This window comes from Bidens hawaiensis, unplaced genomic scaffold (genome assembly GCF_021521415.1).
Source record: "Bidens hawaiensis isolate Kalapana, Puna unplaced genomic scaffold, B.hawaiensis_p1.1 tig00018147_1, whole genome shotgun sequence".
NCBI lineage: Eukaryota > Viridiplantae > Streptophyta > Magnoliopsida > Asterales > Asteraceae > Bidens > Bidens hawaiensis.
Genome location: NW_027492747.1, coordinates 363,023 through 374,146, shown reverse-complemented (window position 1 = coordinate 374,146; position 11,124 = coordinate 363,023). Strand labels below are relative to the sequence as shown.

At 35.7% G+C, this 11,124-nt stretch overlaps 1 pseudogene; it reads right to left on the bottom strand.

The window, feature by feature from the left end:
* Positions 1-2,685: 2,685 nt before the first annotated feature.
* LOC143555556 (monolignol oxidoreductase AtBBE-like 13 pseudogene) lies at positions 2,686-4,416 on the bottom strand (annotated as a pseudogene).
* Between the last annotated feature and the right edge of the window lie 6,708 nt (positions 4,417-11,124).

Below are 11,124 nucleotides of genomic sequence, written 5' to 3'. Positions count from 1 at the left end.
GAAGGGGGCACATGGCAGGATCTGAAGAGGCTGATATCTGAAGATTTGTTATGATGTTTTGATACTATGTTTTATGTTATGTTTTAAAAGACAATTTATGAATATTTGTAATGAATGGTTGACCTTTATTATTGTTCCGCGAAAATTTTAACTCACTATGATATTTAGAACTGTGTTTATGAGTCAATCCAACGGCAAAGTAGGACATCGGGATCGGGGTCTTACAGATGAGTCATAATTTTGAACCAAGCTATTAATATTTATAAAAAGAGGAAAAACATCAATGTCACTTCAATTATTGTATATAAAGAAGTATTTTTAAATTTGATAAACTTCATTATAAAGTCTCACATACATTGTGTAATTATTACACAATAATTTTTATATTTTTATTACTTGTTTCATTCGTGTATTACACGGGTCGTAAAGTTGGTATATTATACTATAACATAAATTCCACCATAGTTCCCACACTTTTTTATTACATACCCACAAAAACACAAAGCAAAATAAATAACACATTATACTTGGTTACCCTTCCCATATTTATGTGACATTCGTGACAAAACGAGGTACACTATATTCACTATGTAGCGAGTAAACGATAAATCAGTTAATTCGTAGTGCGTAAACGAGTAACTGACTGATACAGATTATGAACCGTATATATACTGAGGGGTCATATAAGAGTTATATATATATATTATAGTGGCTAACATATTGATATTTAGGCCCCAGTACGTTTAAAACTCTTTAAACGAAAAAAGTTTCGTGTATCGATACGCTATAAGTTTATACGAAATCATTAACATCAAAACGAGCATTGTAGCATCCGTTAAGCCGAAAAAGATTTATAAAACACTTATATGACATGTTCTAAGCAATCCGTGAAATATTTTGGATTTTTACAACGAGTCAGTACGTTTTTCTTACTTTGCAAAATTAAGCCGAAAAACGTTCGTTTTCGCGCTATTTCTCGCACCCGAATTAATTTTCTTGAGAAAAACCGAACCCGAAATAAATTTTGGACCGACTTTAACGCGTGGCACGAATGCCGAGGCACCATGGGGCCAAAAAGGAGGCCTAATGGGCCTTTATATGTTCCGGCCGCAAGTAAGGGTTAATTCCCTTGTTTCTAGTTTGTAGTATATATTAAAAAAAATGAGATATTTTCTCGTTTTTCACACAAACCAACTCAAGAATAGCAGAGAGACTTCATTTTTGCAGCCAAAACTTTGAGGTAAACACTCTAATTTTCATGGATTCTATACTTGATTAACATAGTTTAAACATAGGAAATTAGTTCTTGATTAGTTTTAAACATGTTTAACCATTCAAAAACCATAAAAATCAAGTAAAATCATGTTTTGATGTTAAACATGTCTACAAAGCAAGAACATATAGATTTTTGGTCAAAAACGCGGATTAGAACTTGAAAACAACGTTTTTATGGTTTGAAAGTTCGGTTTGAAACCAAAACCGAAACCCTAGTTAACAAGGCTGTTCAATGGATGATTTATGATTGGTTTGATGTTATATGATATGTAGGTACACTGAGTTTGCAACCCAAGATCCGGAGAGTCGTTTAAACTATCGAAAAACCAACGAAAACCGACAAGGTAATATCGTATTATTCGTTTAGGGGCTGTTGAGTATTAGTTGTGACGTGCTTGTTGTTATATTGTGAAACTTTTCAAAGACATTAGGGATCATGTAAGTGATTCCCTTTTCAAATTTGGTAATTGTTTGATAAACGGAGAATATTTGGCGAATTTATTACCGTTTATTGGCGTTTATTCGGGAAAAATAGGTAAACTTCATGAAAAAATATGAAATTTGGTTTGGAACCCAGAAATGTCATGATAAGATTACTGGAAAGTTTTGAAAATATTTGGAGATGTCTAAGTATTCTTTGTGCAATTGTGTTTTAATCGAGTCTTAATAGCCGAAAAACATGCAAAAAGGTATTTTGGCCAAAGATTTAGATTCTGGAGATTTTGCAGGGGCTATGTGATGATATTAATACCATTTGGAAAAATTATCGTATTTTTTGGATGTCATTTGGAAAAACTATCGGTTTGACAAACCCAACTGACAGAGCCGGTGGGGTATGCCGGAACATGTTAACCCAGTTGCACATTGTCATTTAAACTTATTACATACTGTTATGTGGTGTTAGACATAGTACATACTTGGGGCAAAGTGGCTGTTAAATGCCAACGGGAGTGCATGGGCAGGGGTGGCCATGTGTTTTAGCTCGTTTCGGTTTCACTTGTGGCTTAGTATAATACATCATACACATACTTATATCATACGTACTATGAAATTTACGAACTCGTATACTGACTTTGTTCGTACTCGTGAAACTTGAAACTCACCAACTAGACGTTGTTGACCCATTTTAATATGCTTTTCAGGTAAGCCAAAGTTGGAATGATTTGCTTACGTGCTTGGTGTTAGAAGGAAAGTTGAATAGTTATGAATAGATGCAAATACGTACTAATGAATAAGAAACCGAGAACTGGTTATGTGATTTTCATCTAGTTTATAAACTTAGTACCTACCAGTGTAATATGATGTAAATTAGTTTGTTGAATTTCTTTATAAACAATATGGTTGATACAAGTGTTATCTGTTACATTCTCGTATTACGCTTCCGCAACAACCTAGTAGGGGTGTGACAATTTACAATTTTGAATTTGAGACTTCCCATTTAAAAGGTAAAATTGGTATGCTTTATTCATGTTTGAAGAAGTTATTAGGATCAAACTTAGTCTTTATCTTCACCAACCTGTTAAAGTTTTCCCTCTTTAAAATATCTTGTCCCCCAAGAACTTGCCTTGACAAAACTAGTGTCATCACCATTTTTGTCATTCATTCCTAGATCAAGATCTCTGTAATTCAAATAAGCTTGTCTTGGACACTTTGAAACATATTGTGCCAAGTAGTTGTAGAGCTTTCTAATCCAATCAACATGCTTCTCCATCACATCTTTTTCAATAGGGTTTGTCCAAACTGTCAAATATTGAATCATGAAAAGTGTCCCATTTCTATGAGGAAATGGGGTTAATGATTCTGGAATCCTGCTCATCATGCCTCCATATGGTGTAAAGAGCATAAATGGACTATCTTCTTCTAAGAATCTTTCCCAGATTCTTTTTAATCCTTCTTCTGGAATAGCATGTTTTACAAAATCTGATTTTGCTTTGAAATAGTTCACAATAAAGGGTTTTCCTGCGAGTAGGACGCTGGTGGGGACGGTTCTCAGATAGCCGGAGATGAACAAAACAGATTCTAACCAACTCATTTCAATGCAATCTTCAATCTTCAATCTTCAAACCCAATTCAGGGAAACTTTGTTTCATGATTTCTTGAAGTTTGTTTACTTCTCCAAGAAACAGTGCATTGTATGTTGTAGTTATGGTTCTTTGATTTGTATCAGATACATTTGAGGTTTGAATGATGACCCTCAGGAAAAGATCTTCATCAAGTTTGTCAGCAACTTGTTGCCACTTGTAAAGAATCTTGGTAGCGCCTTGTTCTAACGTCCGTCCAACGTTAAAAACGGTGACAGTTTCTGGGACTGGTACAAGTTTTAGTTTCCAGGAAACTATGACACCGAAACTGCCCCCGCCGCAACCTCGAATAGCCCAAAATACGTCCTCCCCCATGGCTTTCCGATCCAATATCCGACCATTTGCATCGATTATCTTCGCGTCCATTGCATTATCAGCCCCGAGCCCATACTTTCTCATTATGGAACCATATCCACCGCCCGTGATGTGAACGCCAACACCTAGGCTTGTGCATATCCCAGCCGAGACCCCATGAGTCTTGCTTTTCTCAGAAACTCGGTAATAAACCTCACCGAGGGTTGCACCAGCCTCGACCCAAACCGAACCATCCGCAATATCAACACTAATGCGACGGAGTTTGGATAAGTCGATAATGATGAACGGAAGGTCCATGAAGGATGTAAAAGAGAGTCCTTCATAATCATGCCCTCCGCTTCTAAACCGAAGATGAATCCCAATCTTTTTGGCGCAAATCACTGCGTTTTGGATGTGGATTTTGTTTAACGGGGTGAAGATAACCTCTGGTTTCGGTGCACTAGGTGTGACTAACCGGAGATTTAAGGAGGTTGAATTCAAAAGGGGTGTGAAAGAAGGGTTGTTTGGGGTGTAAAAAATGTTGGGAAGTTGAGTTGTGGAGTACGTAGAAAGACAATGATATAAACTATCACTGATTTGGTTTGAAGAACAGAATAGAGAAGGTGGTGTTAGCAAGATCAGCAGCATAATCAATCTTGAAAAATAGTCCATTTTTAAAGATTTTAGTGGTTCATATGTATGTGAAGTTTCAGAAACAGAACACGTATATAAATTGCAAATGGATTAATTTTTTAATACCAAATAATTGAGTTGAGCAATTGCAATTTATAAATGTCATAATCTAAAGATTAAATATACATGACTCTAGCTTATAAATGCTAAAACTTTAGTTTTCACATAAAGCATCAAATAGTCAACTACCCACTCATTTATCCTTATTGAGGATGGGGTCATTCATGTAGGTTGTATGTCTTTTAAACCATGTAGCAATAATGCTATCTTTTCATTTTCATGTGAGTATAGTGTATGGCTTATTCTATAATAAATGTTTGTCACATAAATTTGATTCATTTTTCTATTGTTATCGTATTATTGGAGAATTAAAATGACTTAATAATTAATTTATTACGTATTATTATTGTGGGTAGGTGATGTTCATAATTTTGTAGTTTGTGGGTACTTGAGAAAAGAAATGAGATAACAATACAAGATTGGTTTGTATATGAATAGTACTCACAAGTGTCTCTTCCCCATTAGTTCCTTTTTTGTGGGCAGTAACACGGGGTGGCAAGGTCATGTGGTCCAGCCTTAACGGCACGCACACCGTGCTGAGGCGTTAAGGCCTGGGTGGTAAAAGCCCCGACCTTAAAGGGGCAACAAAGGAGAAAATGGCAGGGTTAAATGTTTTAACAAGAAAATGGTGGGGCTTTAACGTAGCATCGACACTTTAAACCACAACGCGATGTTAATGAGTGTGTTACTGAAAGCCATACTACGTATGTAACATTAACCTGACGCTTTAGCTTGAGAGTTAGAGCCCCTCCACAATCATAACTTTAAATCATTCATGCTGTATTTGTATAAAACAATGATTAGAAGAAATGCCAAAAACTTTGGTAACTGTCGTTTTCTTGATGACTTTTTTTCTCAGGTTATCGTATTTAATAAATAACGTATGATTATATGTATAAATTTTATATTGCTCTTCAAATTTTGATTAAATATGTCAATGTGTTATTCATATAACCAATTCTTTTCCTCAGATGTAGAGTTGGACAAATAAACTGGTTAACCGAATTGAACTGAAACCAAACCGGTTTAAAACCGATTATGTAGAAATCGGTTTGGAACTGATTTATACAGTCGGTTTGAAACCGGTTTGTAATTTTCTCTATCAAAACCGGTTAACCAAACCGAAACCGTCAAAAACCGGTCAAAACCTGAACTGAAACCGATCAAAATCCGAACCGAAACCGATCGAAACATGGTGAGAAACCGGTTTCAACCCAAACCAAAACTGATCATAAACCGATTTTGACTTTTGTTGACCAAACCGAACCGGTTTTAACCCAAAGTAGTTTTGAGTTTTAAACTGGTTTGTGCACCTCTGCTCAGATGGGTCGTCAGCTTGCCGTATATTTCGCTTATTTCTTAGTATAAAAGCTAAACTAGCTAGTACAAACTCTTGCGTGTTGAGGCGGGAAATGGCGCAACAGTCGTACGGTTTAGACCTTTTCCTCCGCAGCCGTAACCCACCCCACGATTGCTGCATACCGCCCCAACCCGTCATACTATAACTCGTCCGGCCACACGCAGGATATTTACCACTCGAGCCGCCTTTCTCTCAAGTATCTCGATTCTCTCCTTTTTTTCATTTTTGTTATTATGAAACAGAAAAAATAAATTATAATCCTATATTTTAAAAATAAATGAATATGTTTAATTAGGTCGGGAAGTGTTTTATTTATTATTTGGAAGAAATAACAAGTAGAACCGACAAGTATTTTTTTAGTTTTATATTTGAGAACTTATTTTCATAATTTAAGTATTTAACCAATTGACTTTTAGAATACTGTATTTCGACTGAGTGTTGTGATTGTCCGTAGAGTGTCATCCATGTCCACGCAAACAAATCCAGGAGGATTAAGCGCGGATACAAGTGAGCGTCTAAGAGCACAAGCGCTAATCCGTTGGCGGTGTTAAATAGGAACGGTGGAGGCCAATCGAATACACATGTGTGGACATGAATGACGCCTACTTAAACACAGGTTCGCATAATATTTTTCCTACAATACAAACTTAAAAATAAACTCATCTAAAATATGCCTTTATATTTTCAATATATTAAAATCATATTTCTTTCTTGATGCAGATGTATAAGTTGGTTGCATTTGTCACGTACCGGCCACCCTCTACGAAATTTCAAAGGTCAACTTTATCATTCTACACATGTGGCAACACCTTAAAAGCTTCGACCGTTTCTTCACCAAAAAATATTTATTTGTTTACTTCATATATTATACTAACATAAAGCTTTTACCATGAATAAAATGTCGTATCTATTGCCCATGAATATGTAATTTTTTTACTTTTCAGTGAAGACTTTAACTATTATCAGGGTGGATGGGATGTTCTACTCTCCCCGGACGTGAGGTTGGGCTAGGTGGTGAGATTTGAATGTGGGCAATGACTGTTATGCATTAAATAAAAAAATAATAACAATTTCTGGGCTTTTGATCTATATACACAACCAAATTAAACAACTATACTCATCCATTATTTCAAGCTCATATTTGTTCATACAAATTACGCAATCCATTTCAACTGGTTTTCGGTTGCCTTCCGGCTTATCCAATTCTAATGGTATTAAACCACTTTCTGACTCATCCGATTCTAGTGGTATTGAGTTTATGCCCATAGTGTCACAACTATCGAACTTAATGGCATGGCCTGAACCAAGAAAAGATACGTGGTACGTGATCGTGAATTGGCTCATGATCAAGTTCTAATGAATGATTACTTCGATGAAGACCCAAAGTACTATGCTGAGACGTCAAGGTGAGATTTCGTTTTAAGAAAATTAAGACACTTTTAAAATTAATAGTTGGGGATATTGAGGCTAATTTTGAATGGTTTCAAGAAGGTTACGATGGGTAGTTTAAAAGGAGTTTCACGGCGTTACAGAATTACACATCGGCAGTTCGTCAGCTCGCAATCAGTAATCCCTTTGACAACTACGATTAATATTTAATTATGTCTGAAAGGACTTAACTTGAGTGCCTAGAGTTTATTTTTCAATTCGATTATTATTTTATACGACGAAGAGTTCTTATTTATATCGACTAGCCACGACATTGCACTTTCGTGCAATGGAAATGAAGCTAGATGGGTCTTCCATGGTTGCTCGGTAGAACGGCTGTAAACATACCGTTTAAAGGATGTGTCCTACGAGTTAGTGAGGCCAACATATGAGAAGGTGACCACCAATACCCAATGATAACTAGTGGTGTAAAATGATTTATGTTTTTGGCATGCGCACATTGGTCCGCCAATTAGAACGACATGATGGTTATAAAAATTGCACGTGGGTGCTACATCACTAATTAATCGCGAGTCGGTATTACACCAAATAGTGCCAACTAATCGCTATATGGTTAAATATGTCAAAGTTGAAAATTATATATATATAATTCGGTATGTGTGAGTAATATTATTAAAAAATACATATAAATTCCACTTCGGTTGAATACTTGATACTGATTAATCGTCCGTCCCTACTGTCACACCTTGACTTAGGGCCTAGACGTGTGACCAATAGCTAGTACCTGTTTTGTAAACTTATCAGAGTTGCGGTTTATTTTAGCGGAAGACTTTGGTTATAAAATATTTATTTGTTTGAAAACTTCTCGGATAATAAATCCAAGGATTTGATTTATAAATCATGTTCAAATCTTGTTTACGATATTTTAATAATTTAAAACTGAGCCACCTCTATCTTGCGAGCATCTATCTCCATGAATGATTATATTCCTTGCTACCTGTGCTAATCGGTTTCCCTAAAATGTGGGGAAAATACGTTAGCTATATGCTGGTGAACACGTATGACTCTATAAAACATTTTGAATGACGTTTACAATACAAATGTAATTTTCTTGACAAACTCAGCGGAAGCACTTCTACTTTCGGTATATGTACCACTCCCCTACACACATAATCGTATTCTCCGAGCCACACAGCCCTGAACAAAGAACTAATCATGACCGTTTAGCCAGCGGCTACCTCGCCTTTGATTGATTGATTGGGCTTAACAGTTACGTATGGATCCAGACACATGCGTATTTGGTCTGAGTTGATTTTATTCTCTACTTTGTATTATAACGTTTTAGAGATCACATGATCTCATGTAGACATTGATTGACTCGTTAAGACAAACACCTGTTCGTCTCATTGAGTATAAATATGTTTTGACTGATCAAAATGGTTAACGTATTCACTTGTGATTGTCTGTTCTGAATGATATGGTGATCTCGTTTGAAATCTTGACTGTGAATGAATGATTGGTTGATGATTGACCTATAGTAAAATAGGTTTATATAAATATCCGGATCGTCTCTTGATCCAGCTACAGACTTTTAGTCTGGTGTTGATTAGCTTTATACCTTGATTGATCATTTGTTTGAATGAAATATTTAGACTTGTAGTCTTTCTGTTTACTTACTAATCATATGCCGAGTTTCTTCTTCATGAAGAAACATCTATAATCTGGTTCTTCTTCAAGAAGAAATATTCATTGACCGCTAGCTTTGAATGTGAAATCTTATGTTTCTTAATCATAAAGAAACAATGTTTTAACTATATTCCTTGTATATAGAATGTTACGTTTCTTAACCGTGAAGAAACTGTTTATCCTTATGAATGTAAAATTGATGTTTCTTAATAGTAAGGAAATACTATTATAATCCTTTGTATATTTAAAGGTTATGTAAACATAACTATGATCAAGGTTTGGGCTATACCCCTGACTATGGTCTAAGCCATGTATTATAATAATAAAATAATGACTTAGGCAGAACCCCTACCTTACAGGGTATTCGAAGTTATATACATAAGCATGTACGAGCAGCACTTCTACTCTATTTCGCCAACTGGTGCTTAAACTGTCAGAACTTCAGGTCTTAGCTCGAACTTCGAGGTTGACACGCAAAACGAGGTGGCATATGGTGGTCGTCATGTCGGGCGCATACTTCGAGATAGAATGTCGGGTTAATTTTGGGTGGCACGTATGATGTGTTATAAAACACACTTACTTTCCTTATGATTTTATCATGGTTTTTATGCTTAATTGTTTATTTTATGAAAGTATTGGGGGTTAAGTGCAATAATTTACAAAGTTTAAATGTTAATTGTAGGTTTATGAAAGATGGTGAAAAAAGAGTTAAGTTGGAAGACTCTAGGGGCCTTTTTGGTCAAGTTTCAAAACTACAACTCAAGGCCCGACCCAAGCCCACAAGTTAGAAGCCTTACATGATATTAAGTTAATTAACTTAATTTTTTGCCATAGAACAGCCCTAAATCCCGAAATTCAGCAGCCCCAACCCCCTAGGCAGATTGTGATCGGCAGCAGCAAGGAGAAGGAAGAAAAAGCTTGTGGCGGCTAGGGTTTGGTGGCTGTGACGGCTGGAGGAGAAGAAGAACACCAAGGAGGGTTTTATACAGCAGCTAAAGGTCTTATAAATCCATAAACTCAGCTCATAAACCTTAAGTAATCATCTTTAAACTTTGTTTCTTGTTCAAGAACCCTAACTTGTTTAGTTTGATCTTTTTGTTGGATTGTTTTGAAAGTTACTTAGAGATTGATTTGTGTTTGATTGTTCTTGATCATTGAATGAGTTTTCTTATGTTTATGATGAGTTATATGATGTTTAATTCGAATGTATGCTGCTGTCCAAACTTAATGAGTAGCTAATCTTGTTTGTTCTACCTAGGTTTGATGAATATTGTTAGGTTTTGACTAGTAATATGGATTGTTAATGATCATGGCTTAAATTGTTAATGTAAGGTTTGATTTAACAGTAAATTAGATTGTGTTTATTGGCTGTGTTTTGTTTGATTATACCTAATAACCTCGTGCTTTAATTAATTGAATCGGTTTTGATTAGTTGTTGCATGTTTAAGGCTCTTTACTTTGTGTTTAGGGTTTATTTGCGGGAAGTACAACCGTAGGGATAAGTGGTAAATTAATTAGATAAAATCAGTTGTGAAAAACCTTCTTAGAGACCGAGAGGTGATAAGAAGTAAACTCGTCTCATTACTTTTACTTGTTAAAATTAAGATCGCGCGAGAGCGGGTTTTTTTCTTGTCGGTTTAGTTGTTTGAGCGATTAGTTGGTCTAGTTTAAGTTAAGTTGAATTGTTCCTCTATCCTTGGTTGCGTAGTATTCGTTTCCATTAGGCTAGTGTGTCGGTGAGACCGAGAGGTGAGTCGACACTAGAACACGTTAACAATTTGTTTTCCCGGTTTGTTCTTAAAATCAACTAAGATAAGTTAGAGTTTGTTAGTGAGACCGAGAGGTGATCTGACCTTCTTGAGCGAACCTTAGTTGTGTCATCCTTTAGAACCGGTGTCGTGAGAGTTTTCAATCCATTGTCTTGTCATCTCCTTCAATATGATTCTTACCTAGGTAGACGTTTTTATCACTGCAGTCAAAGTTTCCGAAGTTTTGTCAAAAGTTTTCATTTAGTTAAGTTAAGTAGTTAAATCAAATCTAAAAAAAAATCAATTAAATATTTTGGTGAGTCTTGGTTAGAGTTTAGTGATTATAAACGTTTTCACGTGTCTTCGAGTTCGATATCCGGACTTTCCTCATCTGTGCTATACGCGACCGGTACACTTGCCGTTTGTGTGAACTAGGATAGATTGTTTGGTTTTTAAAGCTTAGTTGCGACTTGTGTTTTATTCATATATATATATATATATATATATATATATATATTTCCGCACATCAAGTTTTTGG